This window comes from Triticum aestivum, chromosome 2D (assembly GCF_018294505.1).
Source record: "Triticum aestivum cultivar Chinese Spring chromosome 2D, IWGSC CS RefSeq v2.1, whole genome shotgun sequence".
Taxonomy (NCBI): domain Eukaryota; kingdom Viridiplantae; phylum Streptophyta; class Magnoliopsida; order Poales; family Poaceae; genus Triticum; species Triticum aestivum.
In genome coordinates this window covers 566,826,298-566,840,419 of record NC_057799.1, presented here as the reverse complement: position 1 = coordinate 566,840,419, position 14,122 = coordinate 566,826,298, and the positions used below count along the sequence as shown (strand labels likewise).

Below are 14,122 nucleotides of genomic sequence, written 5' to 3'. Positions count from 1 at the left end.
CGTTGCCCAACGCCGTGGCCAAACCCTCCTACTTCGCCGACGAGGTCGACGTCGTGCGCGCCTCCCTCACCGACGCCCAACTCTTCCTCCCCCAGTACGCCGCCGACAACCACGCGGCTTGGGCGGCGTACTTCGAGCGCCGTCAGCAGCAGCGGATGGTGTCGTCATCGACGACAGCGACGACGACGCCGCCGCCACCAGTCCGCCATGGCGACGCCGGGTCCAGCAGGCGCGCCCGCGTCAAGGAGGAGAAGGCCGACGACGAGGATGGCGGCGACGACGGCGACTACTCGGTGTTCAGCCAGTTTCTTTTAGATTAGTTTATTATATATTTGCTATGTAATGAAAATCGGCGAACTTTGTCGGAATATATGTCCAAGTTGGCCGAAATTTATCGTGTTTAGCCGAACTTCCCCGAACTGTGCCGAAATTTGCTATACATTTTTAATTTTTAAACGCGTCTGGGGCGGCCCTGGGGCCGGCGGCTGGGGACCAACTCGCCCTCAGGCCCTTTTTTGCGCCGGCTCACCCTCAGGCGGCGATTTTAGACGCCCCCTAAGGGGCCAATGGCTGGAGATGCTCTAACTTCGCGGTCTTCTCCCAGCAGGAAATGAGCCCATGTTAGGACGCAAGCTTCTACCGCAGCCGAAACCGTCATCGCGAGCGAAGGCGGCCGGTGGTGGGCTGGTGGCCGTGCTCATTTCCTTGGGCCACGGCCTCACCCTGCAAAGCGAAAGCAACCGAACTACATCGCCAGCCAGCCAGCCACTGGAATGAGCACGCTTACAAAATCTTCATCGCCGGCCTCTGGAAACTGACATACATACATATACGACACAAACCAAAAGCTTTCGCAAAAAAAAAAAAAGCAAATAGCTATATCAGCGATGTAGGAAGCGCCAGGACGCAGCAGAAGTTACAAGAGCAAGTTTCTCGGGAACGTGTACTGAAGTTGCTCCATGTGCACAACAGCTTACGCATCTCTACAATTCTGCAGCACGAGGAGAGAACACTCTGCAGCACAGCGCTAATTAAGTATACTTACGTTGGGGGTTACTGCTATATGTCGCACTTGCTACGTTGAAAGCTAACCGGCAGCCGTCCGTCCGCCCCTTTAGCACGACGTGGTGGTGCTGACGCTGCTACTCGACGCCGCGCTAATGGAGTGGTCTCCGGCCGCCTTGTCCTTGGACGCTATATGGGCGTCCATCTCCCGTCGGTCGGCGAACGACAGGAACGCGCGGAAACTGCTGCGGCTGGAGCGGGAGCTGCCGTCGGCCGACACCTGCCGCCGTTGCTCGCAGTACTTGTGGAAGAGGATGCCGGCGTGTATGGCGAGGGCGATGAGGCACGCCACCCCGCAGATGAGGAACAGCCCCGAGAAGCTGTACACCTGCAGCCGGTCCGACTCCAGCTCGTTGTTCTGCGACATGGACCCCGCCACGTCGTTCGCCAGCCACTTGTCGTGGATCCGCTGGAGGTCGCCGTTCTCCGACAGCTGCAGGATGGACGTCGACAGGTCCACCGCCAGCGGCGAGTCCCTCGGGAACGCCTGACAATAAAATGCCCAGGTTAGCTCTGCATCATAACCTCACTGAAACTAGGTGCTATTATTTTCACTAGGCGGAAAGAAATAATCAAATAAACTCACGAAGCCCCAGCCGCTTTTGGTGAACTCCGAGCCCACGACTGCGAATTTGGGATGCAGAAGCAAAAAGATCTCAACATAGGGACGCTCGTCGACAATGGCAGTGACGCCTCCATTGGCAGGGCCAAGCTCAAGCGCTTGCTTATACTCGTCCGGAGTACCGAGGGATTTAAGCCTGTGTCTCGAGACACCGAGCTCATTCACGAGGTAACTTTCCGCAAAGGAGCCGACTTGAAACCCGATGGGGTCGTCACTGGCGACCAAGCTATCGATCCCTGTGATTGGAGATATGAGCTGCTGCACGGTGAGTATGGAGGTCAGGCTGGCAGTGTAGCTGGACTGGATGATCAGAACCACGAAGAGCCATATGATGATCACGAAGCGGCCGAGGGTGCTTCTCGTGTCCTCCCCTAAGATAAAAATGCACAAGAACTTTAGTGAATCGACTGGGACATCTTCATCAATGGTATGTAGAAAGGTTAAGAGTTGCCTTTCACTCACTGTGCGCGAAGAACAGAGTTGAGAAACTGAACCTGCACAAGCAAAGTTAACACAACATGTAATTAACCTCAAGCAAACAAGACCCTTGCATCGTTCAAGAAACTAGATTGTGATAATTTCTGGTATAACGCCCACTCAACTGATCATCTATACCGAGTGCAAAAGTAGAACTTCCTAAAAAGAACTTTTCAGAAGGGAAGTGATTTGGTTAAAAAAGAGCTCTCACGAGATGCAGAGTACATGGCTGCAAGCCCACCTACACTCAGGTTCGAAGTCACTTCTAACATAATGTAAAGTGTGCGGGAAATAAGTCTAATCCCCAGGCTCACATCTATACATACGCGTGTTAAAATGACAGCACAGAAGCAAGTCAGTAGCTACAGACTACAGCCACTAGACTTTGTATCGGCACATCTAGAATGGCACTGAGATGTCAACAAAAGACACAACATAATTTGCTGGCTTTGTACAGGATGATCAGCAAAAAATGGGTAACTTGAACACTTTGGGGTGGAGGGCGCTATGCTCACTCTCTCTTCTTTAATGCATGATACGCGCACTCGTGCGTATTCAAGAAAAAAAATCAGCAAAAAATGGCTCCAATTGGTATACTAGGAGACCTTACCAGAATACAGTGATAACCTGTTTCACTGGAGGCCCGCGGAAATCATCATTGATTCTGTGCTCAAGCAGCCAAACCACCGTTCCTATGACAAGAAAGAACAGCCCTGTGACGCACCACATTTTGATGGTGAATGGCTGCAAAAAGGCCCATCCACTCGAGCTTTGCTTCTTAACAGAGGTAAGTACCACAAGCCCTGACTCAACATATGGCTGAGTGAAGTCAACAACCCTTGTCCGATTTGTGACAATGGCTATATCACCTACCACAGCGTCGAAGTCCTAGACATGAAAGATCATTAGTACTCCACCTGTACAGATACATTAACTGTAATAAGTGGTGTAGATTTTAAGAACCCGAACTTACATTCGTTAGAATATTGTTGATAAGGTCTGGATAGCTTGGATTCTGACTACCATCCCCAAATGGAACAAACTTAAATGGAACTGGATATTGTAACAAGTTGGCTGCGGCAACAAACACATCAATACAGAAACCACGCACCGTTCCGGTGTTATCGTCAACTGACACAAATTGACGGTAACTTGCCCTATTGGGAACTCCAATTTTCAGCTCAATTCCATTGTTGGGAAACACCCATCCACGTGGCCTTACCGTAGTCTCACCTGGCCATATCACAGTGTGGAGTTTCTGATCTCCCCTAACACGTTTTGCTGGTTTCATGTAAAGAGTCTCAGGCAACAAGGTGGACAGGCCAGAATAGTTGGACCAGTAACCAACTGTCCGCAGACCAGATCCTACTATGTTAACGATGTCGTACGCAGGACGGATAAGATTACCATCTGTATCAAATTTTACAGGGCCAGTTGCACCCGTGAAATTCACTTGCTGGATTCTTTCTAGTAACAGCCTCCCCCCATCAAAGACAGTCATAGCTTTCAATTGCAGACCCCCTGCCCCAACTTCATGTAGCTTGGTGTCATTTGAGAAAGAAATGTTTCCACCTCTACTGAAATATGCATCCAACGCATAAGCAAGGATCCAGACAGTATCATACGCATAAAAGCCATACGAATTAATCAAGAACTTGTCGTCAACACTATCCTTCTTCACCAGTGCACTCCATTTTGAAGCTAGCATACTCTTCCTTCTTGTATTTTCCGTGTGCTGGCGTAATGTGAGAAAACCCTGCATTGTGCCCAGTAATCCGATGTCGAGACGTGGCGATGAATCCAGGAATGAGCTGAGCCAATCTGTTGCAATCCACACATACCCGCTTGAGGTCATGCCGAGATTGCGTGCCAATGAGAGAAGTGTAAGGCCAGAGTCAGGATTTGCATGCAGAATAACGACTCGAGATTCCCTCAATGCAACCCTGACCAGCACACTAGCCATTTCACTCTTTTTTGCTCCTGGCCTAACTGCAGCTTTAAACGAGATCTTAGCCCGCCTCTTGACAAGTTCATCACCTAAAGAGGCTATGCCGTTTCTTCCATAATCATCATCTATATATATAGCTGTCACTTGCTTCCACTCATAGTAGTCGACTAAGTCAGCAACAGCAGCCATTTGAAAATGATCACTACGGGTTGTCCTCACCAAGAAAGGAAACTGAAGTGACGTGAGAGTTGGATCAGTTGCACCAAAGGACAGCATAGGCACTTGAAGTTCATTTGCAACATGAGAAACAACATGCGCGATGACAGAAGACTGTGGGCCGATGATTGCAACTGTGTCTTTCTCCATGAATTGCAATGCTAACACATGCAATAAAGAAATTTGTAAGTCGTATACCATGTGGGTGATATTGTTGTCATAACATAAATCTGCATGATTCGGTGGCTCAGAAAAAAAAACATGAAAGAAGTACCTTGCACAATGCCAACGAAGCCACTGCAATTGGAATCTTGCGTCTCGACAACCAGGTTTGTGCCTGGAAGGATGCTTGAATCGTTGTTGATCTCATTGACAGCAGCAAAAATGGCAATCTTGGCAGCTCTCCCTATCGTGGAATTGAATGTGAAAAGAGCTCCAACGCTCACTGCATCGGGCCTCGCATAGATATTCTTGCTGAGTGCATACAGACAGCAGAAAAGACCCCAGAAATGGAGTGCGAACTTCATGGTGAGTCTAGAAGACTACTGAGGTATTCTTAGGCGTCCATGCTTCAGCTGAACAACGGACAGGCTGGAAGAACAAAAACAAAATTTTCCTGATGATGCATGTCAAGCAGATATGATGACTAGCTATAACACAAAATAGTACTGGAGTTATGAATTGAAAAAAATGGGCAGTTGCATAAGCCTAGAATCAAAAGGTGAAGGCCTAGGGAAAGAGAGGAGGATAAATCATATGGCAATATGAACTGGGGCTCAACTGAACAGAAATGGACAGCTCCTGACAAGAAATGTTGGGAAGGCAGCATCCCCAAGAAAAAAATCAGCAGATGCTACCTTTGAAGATTCAGAAAGTAAGAGACCCTTCATCTTAAGATATGCTTATCAAACAGAAACTGTATAAGAAGCATAAGAAAGGAAACAAAAGCAAGCTGCTGAGACGAACTCAACCACCGGGATCCCCATGAGTGCGAGGAGCAAGGGAAAAGATCTTCCACGAAGTTGACATGGAATTAAATCTTTCTTTTGAGGAAAACAACTGGGGGAATCCAAAAGCGTGGTACATGCAGGATTAAACAAAGAATTGACCCCTCAACCTCTCTCTTTCCCCCCTTTTCTTTATAAGAATCCAGACGAAGTGACTCTTACCACTGGGCCTGAAGAAGCTCTGGTCGGCAGTTGCTTCTAATCAGATGACACGAGATGGGTGTGAGGTGCCGGTGGCCCGTGCGAACAAGAGCTACTTGCTAGCTCCGGTGGTGGCCTTGTGAAGCGTCACCAAGTGTGACACCACGAGGGGTTTGGTGCCTCTGAAGTCGATTCACCGCAGCTCGAGTAGTTATGTCCAGATAGCGCCTCGGAGCCGAGATGCCAACGACTGTCTAGCCTGTTGGAGCCAGGCTGCTGCTTGCTGTGCCCCATGTCATTATCTGGAGAGACAAAATGCAATCTTATTCTCTAGAAAACTCTCCGGTCCTCATGTCAAACATGTGGTTGGAGGTTGCAAGAGGAGCGAACTGGAATGCATCTACGCCGTACATGGCCTGTACACATGTGAATGAATATGTGATGCCAACGTACACCGTAGTACGTCCCACACGACCTCTGTGGGGAGCTTATGTGCTTACCTGTCGAAAACCTTGTCAGGTCGGCTGACTCAGCGAGGGACCCATCCGATGGCAGCTGCAATCACGCGCGCAGGACGGAGTTCCGAAGAGATGGACTACAGCAGAGCAGTTAGCCGAGAAAAACTAAGGCAGTAAAGATGTTTGCAGTGGGAGAGCCGGAGAGGGTTGGCACCTGAGGATATGTGGGTTGGGCGTATGGATGGACTGGATAGTTCGGCAATCCCGATCCACATTTCGTACCTGGAAAGGTCAGCAGCAGCAACAGCCTCCGTTCATTCGGAGCGCCCGCTGTGCACGCCACAGGCTGTTAGAGCCAATGAAGACGACGTTAGGCCAGATACAACATCGGACGAATGAGATATTTTGTGGCTGTTTACACCGTACCACATGGCATACCTCATAACACGCTGTATTTCATGTGGGCTCCAAACACTAATCTGTTGACAGCATGAAGTGGACTTGCCAGTATCTTACTAGTGATTAGTAAAATCCAAACTCCAACCTTTCTAAATCAGTCACATTGCCCACGCTCAGGGGTTAAACAACGTGGCTGACGTGCATAAACCAATCCGTCTTCAACAGAATCTTCAAGAGAATATCGTCGCACGATAGGCCCACAAGTATGGATTATAAATATTTCCCTGTCCAACACTTGCACGATTGCTTAAGCTGAAACAGCATTTACTCTACATAAATAATTGGCAAAAATTCAAGATTACATCTTAGACCAGCAGTAGCCAGAAGAAAAATTTCCTCACATGGTTTTATACTTCACTGCTTTCAGCTCATATATTGTGTTATAACACTGGAGCACTGCTAAAATAGCTTTGAGACAATATTTCCGAAAACACTGCACTTGCAGTGAAATGTTACACCCTGTCTGGCCCTACTGAGATCTACACGACTACACCCGTGACCTTTTAGCGAGTGAGGCATCAACGGTTTCTAGCGTGTGGACCGCATTTCCTTCTACGCTAGCTTGCGCCCCCATATTCGACTGGCACCCAAAGGTCCATCCAGGAAAATCTGACTCTTGAAATAAAGATGTTGGCGTACTTCTGTAGAACGCAAGTGGGACTTGTTTTATCCGCCGCCGGGCCTACAATTCAAATTCAAGATTGGTAAATTTTAGCAACCCTTAGTGATGTTTAGTAATGAGCGTCAAGTGGCAGTAGATAGGACTCCTATGATAACGACCCGGCTCGGGCTTGAACACAAAAATTTAAACAGTTAAGCAATAAGAGGGTGGCAAAGCTGGTTTTGCTAGACATGTTTTGGGCTGACATAAACCAGAGAGAAATATCTAGTGGAAGGTGTGGTGAAGACCTACCTCATCTCGGCAAACTATATAAGTGATAAATAAGTAAACGCAGAAAGCTGTGGGTGAATGTAGTTAGACGGGTGCGATGCAGGCATACCTCATCTCGGAAAACTGTTGCATAGGAGCCTGAACTAAAGTCTGTGATCTTCATCTCCATTGTTTTGGCCCGAACAGTGAGATCAGTTTCAAGCGACGCAACAAATCTGGCAGCGGTATCACATTAAATGAGCTGAATAATCAAACAGGAAAACGGAGACGCCATTGAAATAAGGACACTAAGTTGTCTTCCTGATACCTTGAAACTGCAGGAGTGTAGTGATGGCGCAGCGTGTCTATTTCCCACAAAGAACTTCCTGTGGTGCATAATCAAAGATGAATATATGATAGGCAATAAACTGTCCATGAGATCTAGACAAATAATAGCAATTGTCCATAAAGATACAATCATGCTAGAATGTTGAATTGCAATGGCCCCCAGTAACTCGTTACAAAAGTTGCTTGAAGCTGTAATTTGGAAGAACAGGCAAGTGAAACCACTATCATTGTCTCACCACCATTGTTCATCAGGCAGACTTCCATCTAGTCCAGTCTAGTACAGTTGCAGTAGCAACCAAACAGAAGTATAGCTGGTTGTCATGTTCATTTAAGTACCCACCGGTTATAGCTAAGGTTATCAGTTCCTCCCTAGTTCTATTTCTACATCAAAGATATCAAAACCTTATGACAACCTGGACAACATGCAATAATCTTCCTACAGATAACCAAGTACCAAGACCTAAGGTGCAAAAGCCATAAAGTAAAAATATAGGTTGAATTATTTCAACACAAGAAAGAAAAACTTAACAATATTAGCACAGAACAACACCCAAACTTTATAATCATCAAAAAAATCCCTCTTTTCAGAAAGCCTTAGGTGCTATTTTTGCTCCAGGTGTCCTCATCATGTTCAAATCCTCCATCTGACATCGAGCCAGTTATCTTAAAAGGTATGCTTTGGGAAGAACAAAAAGAAACTTGAGTTGAGATCATTATTTTAATTTTGATTATGTTATGTGCTGGCTATTGTGAAGTCACTGGACTCTGGCAGCTGACTAGGGCCATATCCGTCAGACTCAGGTAGCCGACTTGGCCATGGTGCTACCGGCAAGTCATACTGGAGTTGGCTACACAGGACTAGTCAATGTCCTACATCCGGTTAGTCTCTACTCTGTAGGCCAATCTGGAGTAACGCTTTCTCCTAAGGAACAAAAAGTTGTAGCCAGGTAGGACTCCTGTTCAAATCATCAATCTGTCATCGAACCAGTTATGTTAAAACGTATGCTTCGGGATGAACAAAAAGAAACTACAGTTGAGATCATGAATTTTATTTCGATGTTATGTGGGGGCAAAAAGAATCTCGAGTTGAGATCATGATTTTTATTTTTATTATGTTATGTGCAGGCTCCGGACTAAGGTAGCCTACTCAGGCGTGATGCTACCCACAAGTCATATTGGATTCGGCTAGGCAGGATTAATCAATGTCCTAAATCCGGTTAGTTCTACTCCGAAGGCCAAGGGGAAGTAACACTTTCCCCTTTGAAACAAAAAGCTGTGGCCAGGTTAGGGGTTTATCTTTCTTTTGAACAGCAACGGCACTTGGTTAATTAGATGATAAACTGAGCTGGATACTATACAAACCCAATGAATGTCATGACCAAGACACCCCCCACCCCACCCCCGCGCGCGCCCGCTCGCAAAGCCCTACCAGGCTCACACTAATAAAACTTTTCTATCCGATCCGCGATACCAGACAGCTGTTTGCCTCTTCTGTCTTAGGACAGATTGAGGATTGAAAGAAAAAGAAGTGAGAAGACAAAGTCTGTTTGATATGATCAGAAACTTACGCATTGCGCCAGACTTTGCAGGGTCTGTCTCTTCATTGTTAAAAGGGTCAGCGCCAATCTTCTTAGGTAGACTAGCTACTCCATCATCCTGAGCAACTTCCTGAAAGAGAAACGAAAGCATTGCAATTAGCTTATGGAACAACACAAAAATAATTGCGAAACAAAAGGCTCTTGCGGAACACAACATAGAAAATGTGAGCTTAAGTGGATACGCTACCAACACATGGTTTATTAGGTGCACAGAGATATATACACACTGGATCAACCAAGAGCTCGTATATGAAGGCTAAAAGGCTATAGCAAGCAACATACCCAATGAACCAAAAAATTAATGGATGGGTGCCTCCGCAGCAGATTATGAATTAAAGCAATGATGATAAGAGCTCCAGCTGGTGGCACTGAAAGGGTGAGTCTACTCAATCGTTTTGCAAATGAAGCGACAAGATATGCTTGAAGATACGAAGATTTCAGACAAGCATCCAGAAGCTGCAAGAAAACAAGTCAAACACAAAGTCATAATAAATAGATAACAATAAAGAAGAATAAACTGCAATCTGGCATATTCATAAGAATAAGCAACAAAAGAAACACGTTTGTTTGTTCAATCCGTGAAATAAGTTGATGTCATATCCAGATCCATGGCTGGAAGATTGATAATTCAGAGTTCAAACATGGTTAATAGTGATCCACTGATATGATCCACTCGCTGCCACAGGCCTGTCACTTGCACAAGATTAAGGGCTGAGTACTGTAATCTATATTTGTTTTCCATCTACTGTTACGGACTTGTCTTCAATGGGTGCCACAATGGCTGGACAAAATAGATGGGTTACAAAGAAATGTCGAGGAAGGTGGCATCACATAGCCTCATTGTTTATGTTTATGTGCATACAAACAACCTTAAGGTATATTCAAGTTTGGCAGGCTACAGGATTCATGGTTAACTAATAACCTAACAAAGTAACAAGTCTAATCTAATATAGAATGTACATTACTTTTTCAACAGCATGCTAAACTTATCGTTTGTTGGTTAAACATGACATCAACATGATACATTCCTCAGCATTCCGCCGACAAATAGTTGATAAGCAGAAATAATGAAATTGGCTTTGCTGGACTTGGCTCTGGAACAGCATTCAAAAGATGCAAAGGTGTGCATGGCTAGACAGCACTTGTAAGATCATGAATGAAAATGTTAACGTGAAATGGATCCATAGCTTGGATGACTGGCAGTCCTTCGAAAACCCCTTTTAGTTCATAGAACTTAATACATGCTAAAGTATGGCAATATTCATTCATAGTGTAACCATAATATTACACTTATATTTACTGAGAGCAACTTACTTGCAAGAACACTGACCGATGTTTTGCCATGAACACAGCAGGAGTCAGTAATGCATAGAGCTTATCATAGAATTTTGGATATTCAAGCTGATGCTGTGTCATAAGGATGAATAGACCACTTAAGGCCATCACACTGATAACACCGCCAATGTCGTATGATGTAGTCAAGAAATCACTTCAACAGGAAAAAAATTATGAAGGCGTGAGATACCACATCAAAAAAAAGTACAAATAAGAACAAAATGGACATAAATAACCTACCACAAGATGGCTGGGTTTGACATTGAAGGAATAACATTCTGATGAAGTGTAGCAAGGACCTGCAGATTACAAACTGTCACTCAAGATAGACAACTAACATCGGTAATTCAAGCATTTTTATACAACAACAACAACAACAACAAAGCCTTTAGTCCCAAACAAGTTGGGGTAGGCTAGAGGTTATAATAACTAGAAAATAAAACCAATTATTCTTAACAACAATGGTAAACTACAAATTATTTCATCATCCTAAGTGGCTACACACTTTCTTGTATAATAAATTCCCCTTGCATAGTAGACTGCATGTAAACATGGTCATAGTTTACAAGAAAAAAGGAGTCAGGAAATCAGCAACAACAATTTGTAAATTAAGGTGCAACGCATATAACCATTCATAGACAGTTCAAGAAGAAGCAACTGAGAAATTATTACTTATCAGATACTGAGAATAACGAAAGATAGCTTTACCTCCTTGTAGACATCAAGTGGAAGTGGTAGCTTGAGAAAGGCCAACCATGCTTTGGTGAACTTCAATTTTAGCTTTTTGCTTATACGCGTAGCAGAGGAGCCCTGCAACACTCGAAAGCTTAATCACTAGAAACATGCCAGTACATTTTACTTCATGAAGTGTATGGAAGTACCTCAGAGGTGTCCTTCTCTCCTTTTGAAGAAAGGCCTTCACAAACACAAATGGTTAAAACAAATACACACACTAACAAAAATGAATGTAAATACATAAGAGGCAAGTGAACTAACAAAATCCTAAGGAAAAAGGAAAATCAAAAATGGGGGGAGAGGCGGAGAAGAGCATAAAAAGTTTTTAAAAATAACACAAATGTTATTGAAGACTAGAGGAAGATCATTCCTACAGGATTAGCCAGAAAATACATACCAACAGTACTCCACATATCAAACTTTGATTCCTTCTTAAAATCCAATGCGGGAATATGCACCAAAATATTGTATACATTGCGTACACAGATAGCGCTCCTGTTAAAGCAAGAAAGGGAAGAGCATAAGAAACAGAACTAAAATAGCTGTTCGAACTTCAAAACTTGAAGGTATCAACATACTACAAACAATCGCTTGAAAGCTTTGTATGGAATAAGCCTACAAACAACTATGACCTAAATAATTCACACCATATATAATCCAACTGCAACTCTGCAAATGACTTTGCATGGATAAAGGTAGAACAAGGTACACAAGCAACATTAATGCTAAATCGTATCACTGCAGAAACGCAAGCATGATACGAGAACAACAAACACACTATATGTTCCTGCAACCATGTGAGCTGTCTACAATCAAGGTGTTGGAACTGGAGTCTGGAACATAGTAAGGTACAACTATAAAAGCTTGACTTTCCAGGTTATCCTTGTTCTTTTACAAGAAAACATGATTGGTATTGGGTGAGCACGCAATTGCAACATATCGGTAGATATGGTGCAGAATAACATGTGTTTAGACCTTAAGATAGGAAAAAAAGTGTGCCTACGGAAATGTCCAACAATACAATCGTAGTTGGTTCATGAAGTTGCATTAACACACTTATATCAATGTTCAGGATTTAAAATATGCCTGCATAAAAACCTGAAGTATACCTGTCTTCAGCCCCGTCATCCCCATTCTGCAAGACATCTTTTCCAGAGCCTGGTTAAAACAAGGGCAACTTAACCACATTGTAGGAAGTTACATGTGGCAAATCAAACTACGCATAGCAAGAGATAGTACCAGTGGTTTGACTGCCCAGACTGTTGGCGATCTTGTCTAAGCTAGTATAAGTAAAAAAACTGCAGGAGCAATTGGAGAAAAATAAGTGCATTGCAAAATCATACTATAAAAATATCTTGGGTATTCCACCAAGTTAGCAATACCGCCAGCTCTATACAATTGAAGTTCTTAGGGAAACATGTTTTTCAAGGATCTGGTAATCAAATACACAAGAAATAATTGAATGAGTGGTCACCAGTCACCACATACCAAACATCAGCATACTTAGAGTACTTGGACCCAAGCAACTCTAGAACATCATCAATGGAATTCGTAGCATGAACCTGAAAACAATTTGAAACACATAAAAGAGCAGACATTAAACGCTACTTCTGGCTGCAGGAAGCACGTTACTAGGCAGGAAAACTCACCACAGCGTGGAGAAACTTGTGGTAAATTGCCGAGTGGAAACTCCCGTCCTTCCCCAGCTTCACGAAATCCATGAACGCATCAAGCGCCACTTCCTGCCATGAACAAAGGTGTATACTACCTTTAGCCAATTCACCATCGCCGAACACACAAATGAACAGTTATAACTGCCCCCAAACTCACCCTGATCGCCTCGTCGCTGTGCGGAGACACGCTGAGCTCGACGAGCGCGGCAACGAACTCGTCGAAGCGCTGCCGCAGCCACGCCCCGAACACGAGCTCGGGGTCGTCGCTCGCACCTCCTGCGGCGGCGGCTGCGGCGGAGGCGGAGGGGATGGAGGAGAGCAGGGGCTCGAAGAAGGACTGGAGCGAGATGAGCGCCTCGAGGGCGATGCTGAGCGGCGCGGTGGGGGAGAGGAGCGCGAGGAGGGTGGGGGCGTGGTTGAGGTGGGCGCGCGAGGAGAGGAGCTCCAGGCCGAGCGCCTTCACCTCCTCGTGGGTGAGGGCCCCGGATTTAGACTTCCGCTTCTTAGTGCCCGACGCCGTCGCCGTCGCCGTCGCTGACGATGATTTCGCCATGGCAGCAGGGGGCGGCGGCGGCAATGCGGGGGGAGAAAGGGTGCGGCGAGGTCTGATGGGTTGGACCTGGGTTCTGGGGTTTATTGATGGGCGAGACTGGCAAGCTGGTCTCACTTGACAGTTCGGCCCATACACAACAAGGCTGAGGGGGCTTGCGTGCGGTGCGGGCCTATCGCCTACGCGTTTTGCTGTATGGACCGTGCCAGGAAGCCCAATATTACAGAGCTCTCCAACAATTTCTCTCTAAAACCGCTCCTTGTCCTCATAAAAAATTAAAAAAAAAGACCGGTCCAGTATGGGCAGAATGATTTTTTATTATTTATTTATAAGATATATGCAGAATGTAATTTTGCTAAGAAATATGAAAATCCATGTCAAAAAAACATATATACAAATCCATTTGCTTGGATGGGATCCTTTTTCCAACACGAGGAGTAAACCCCAGGAACAACTACAGCTGTCTACTACTAACACTACTGATGATGTCCAGCATCATGAGTTCAAAATAGGTAAGTAACTGCATTTGAGGGTCGCCGGGAAGTATCTGAAGTCGATCAAAATATTGAGAAGCGCATAGTGCATCTTTTCATGTCTAATAAAAAAACCCGATGACAAT

At 45.1% G+C, this 14,122-nt stretch overlaps 1 pseudogene across 1 annotated transcript; it reads right to left on the bottom strand.

The window, feature by feature from the left end:
* Nucleotides 1-849: 849 nt before the first annotated feature.
* Nucleotides 850-13,573, bottom strand: LOC123054545 (glutamate receptor 3.1-like; annotated as a pseudogene). Its single transcript, XR_006426227.1, has 23 exons — nt 13,111-13,573; nt 12,930-13,022; nt 12,769-12,842; nt 12,520-12,578; nt 12,390-12,438; nt 11,678-11,775; nt 11,427-11,461; nt 11,254-11,355; nt 10,786-10,844; nt 10,525-10,699; nt 9,493-9,666; nt 9,181-9,280; nt 7,593-7,650; nt 7,395-7,500; nt 6,894-7,075; nt 6,217-6,280; nt 5,789-5,892; nt 4,603-4,802; nt 3,138-4,489; nt 2,775-3,052; nt 2,150-2,181; nt 1,652-2,058; nt 850-1,552 (listed from the first exon to the last, which is right to left on the bottom strand). The product of XR_006426227.1 is annotated as a glutamate receptor 3.1-like (transcript).
* Nucleotides 13,574-14,122: the final 549 nt, after the last annotated feature.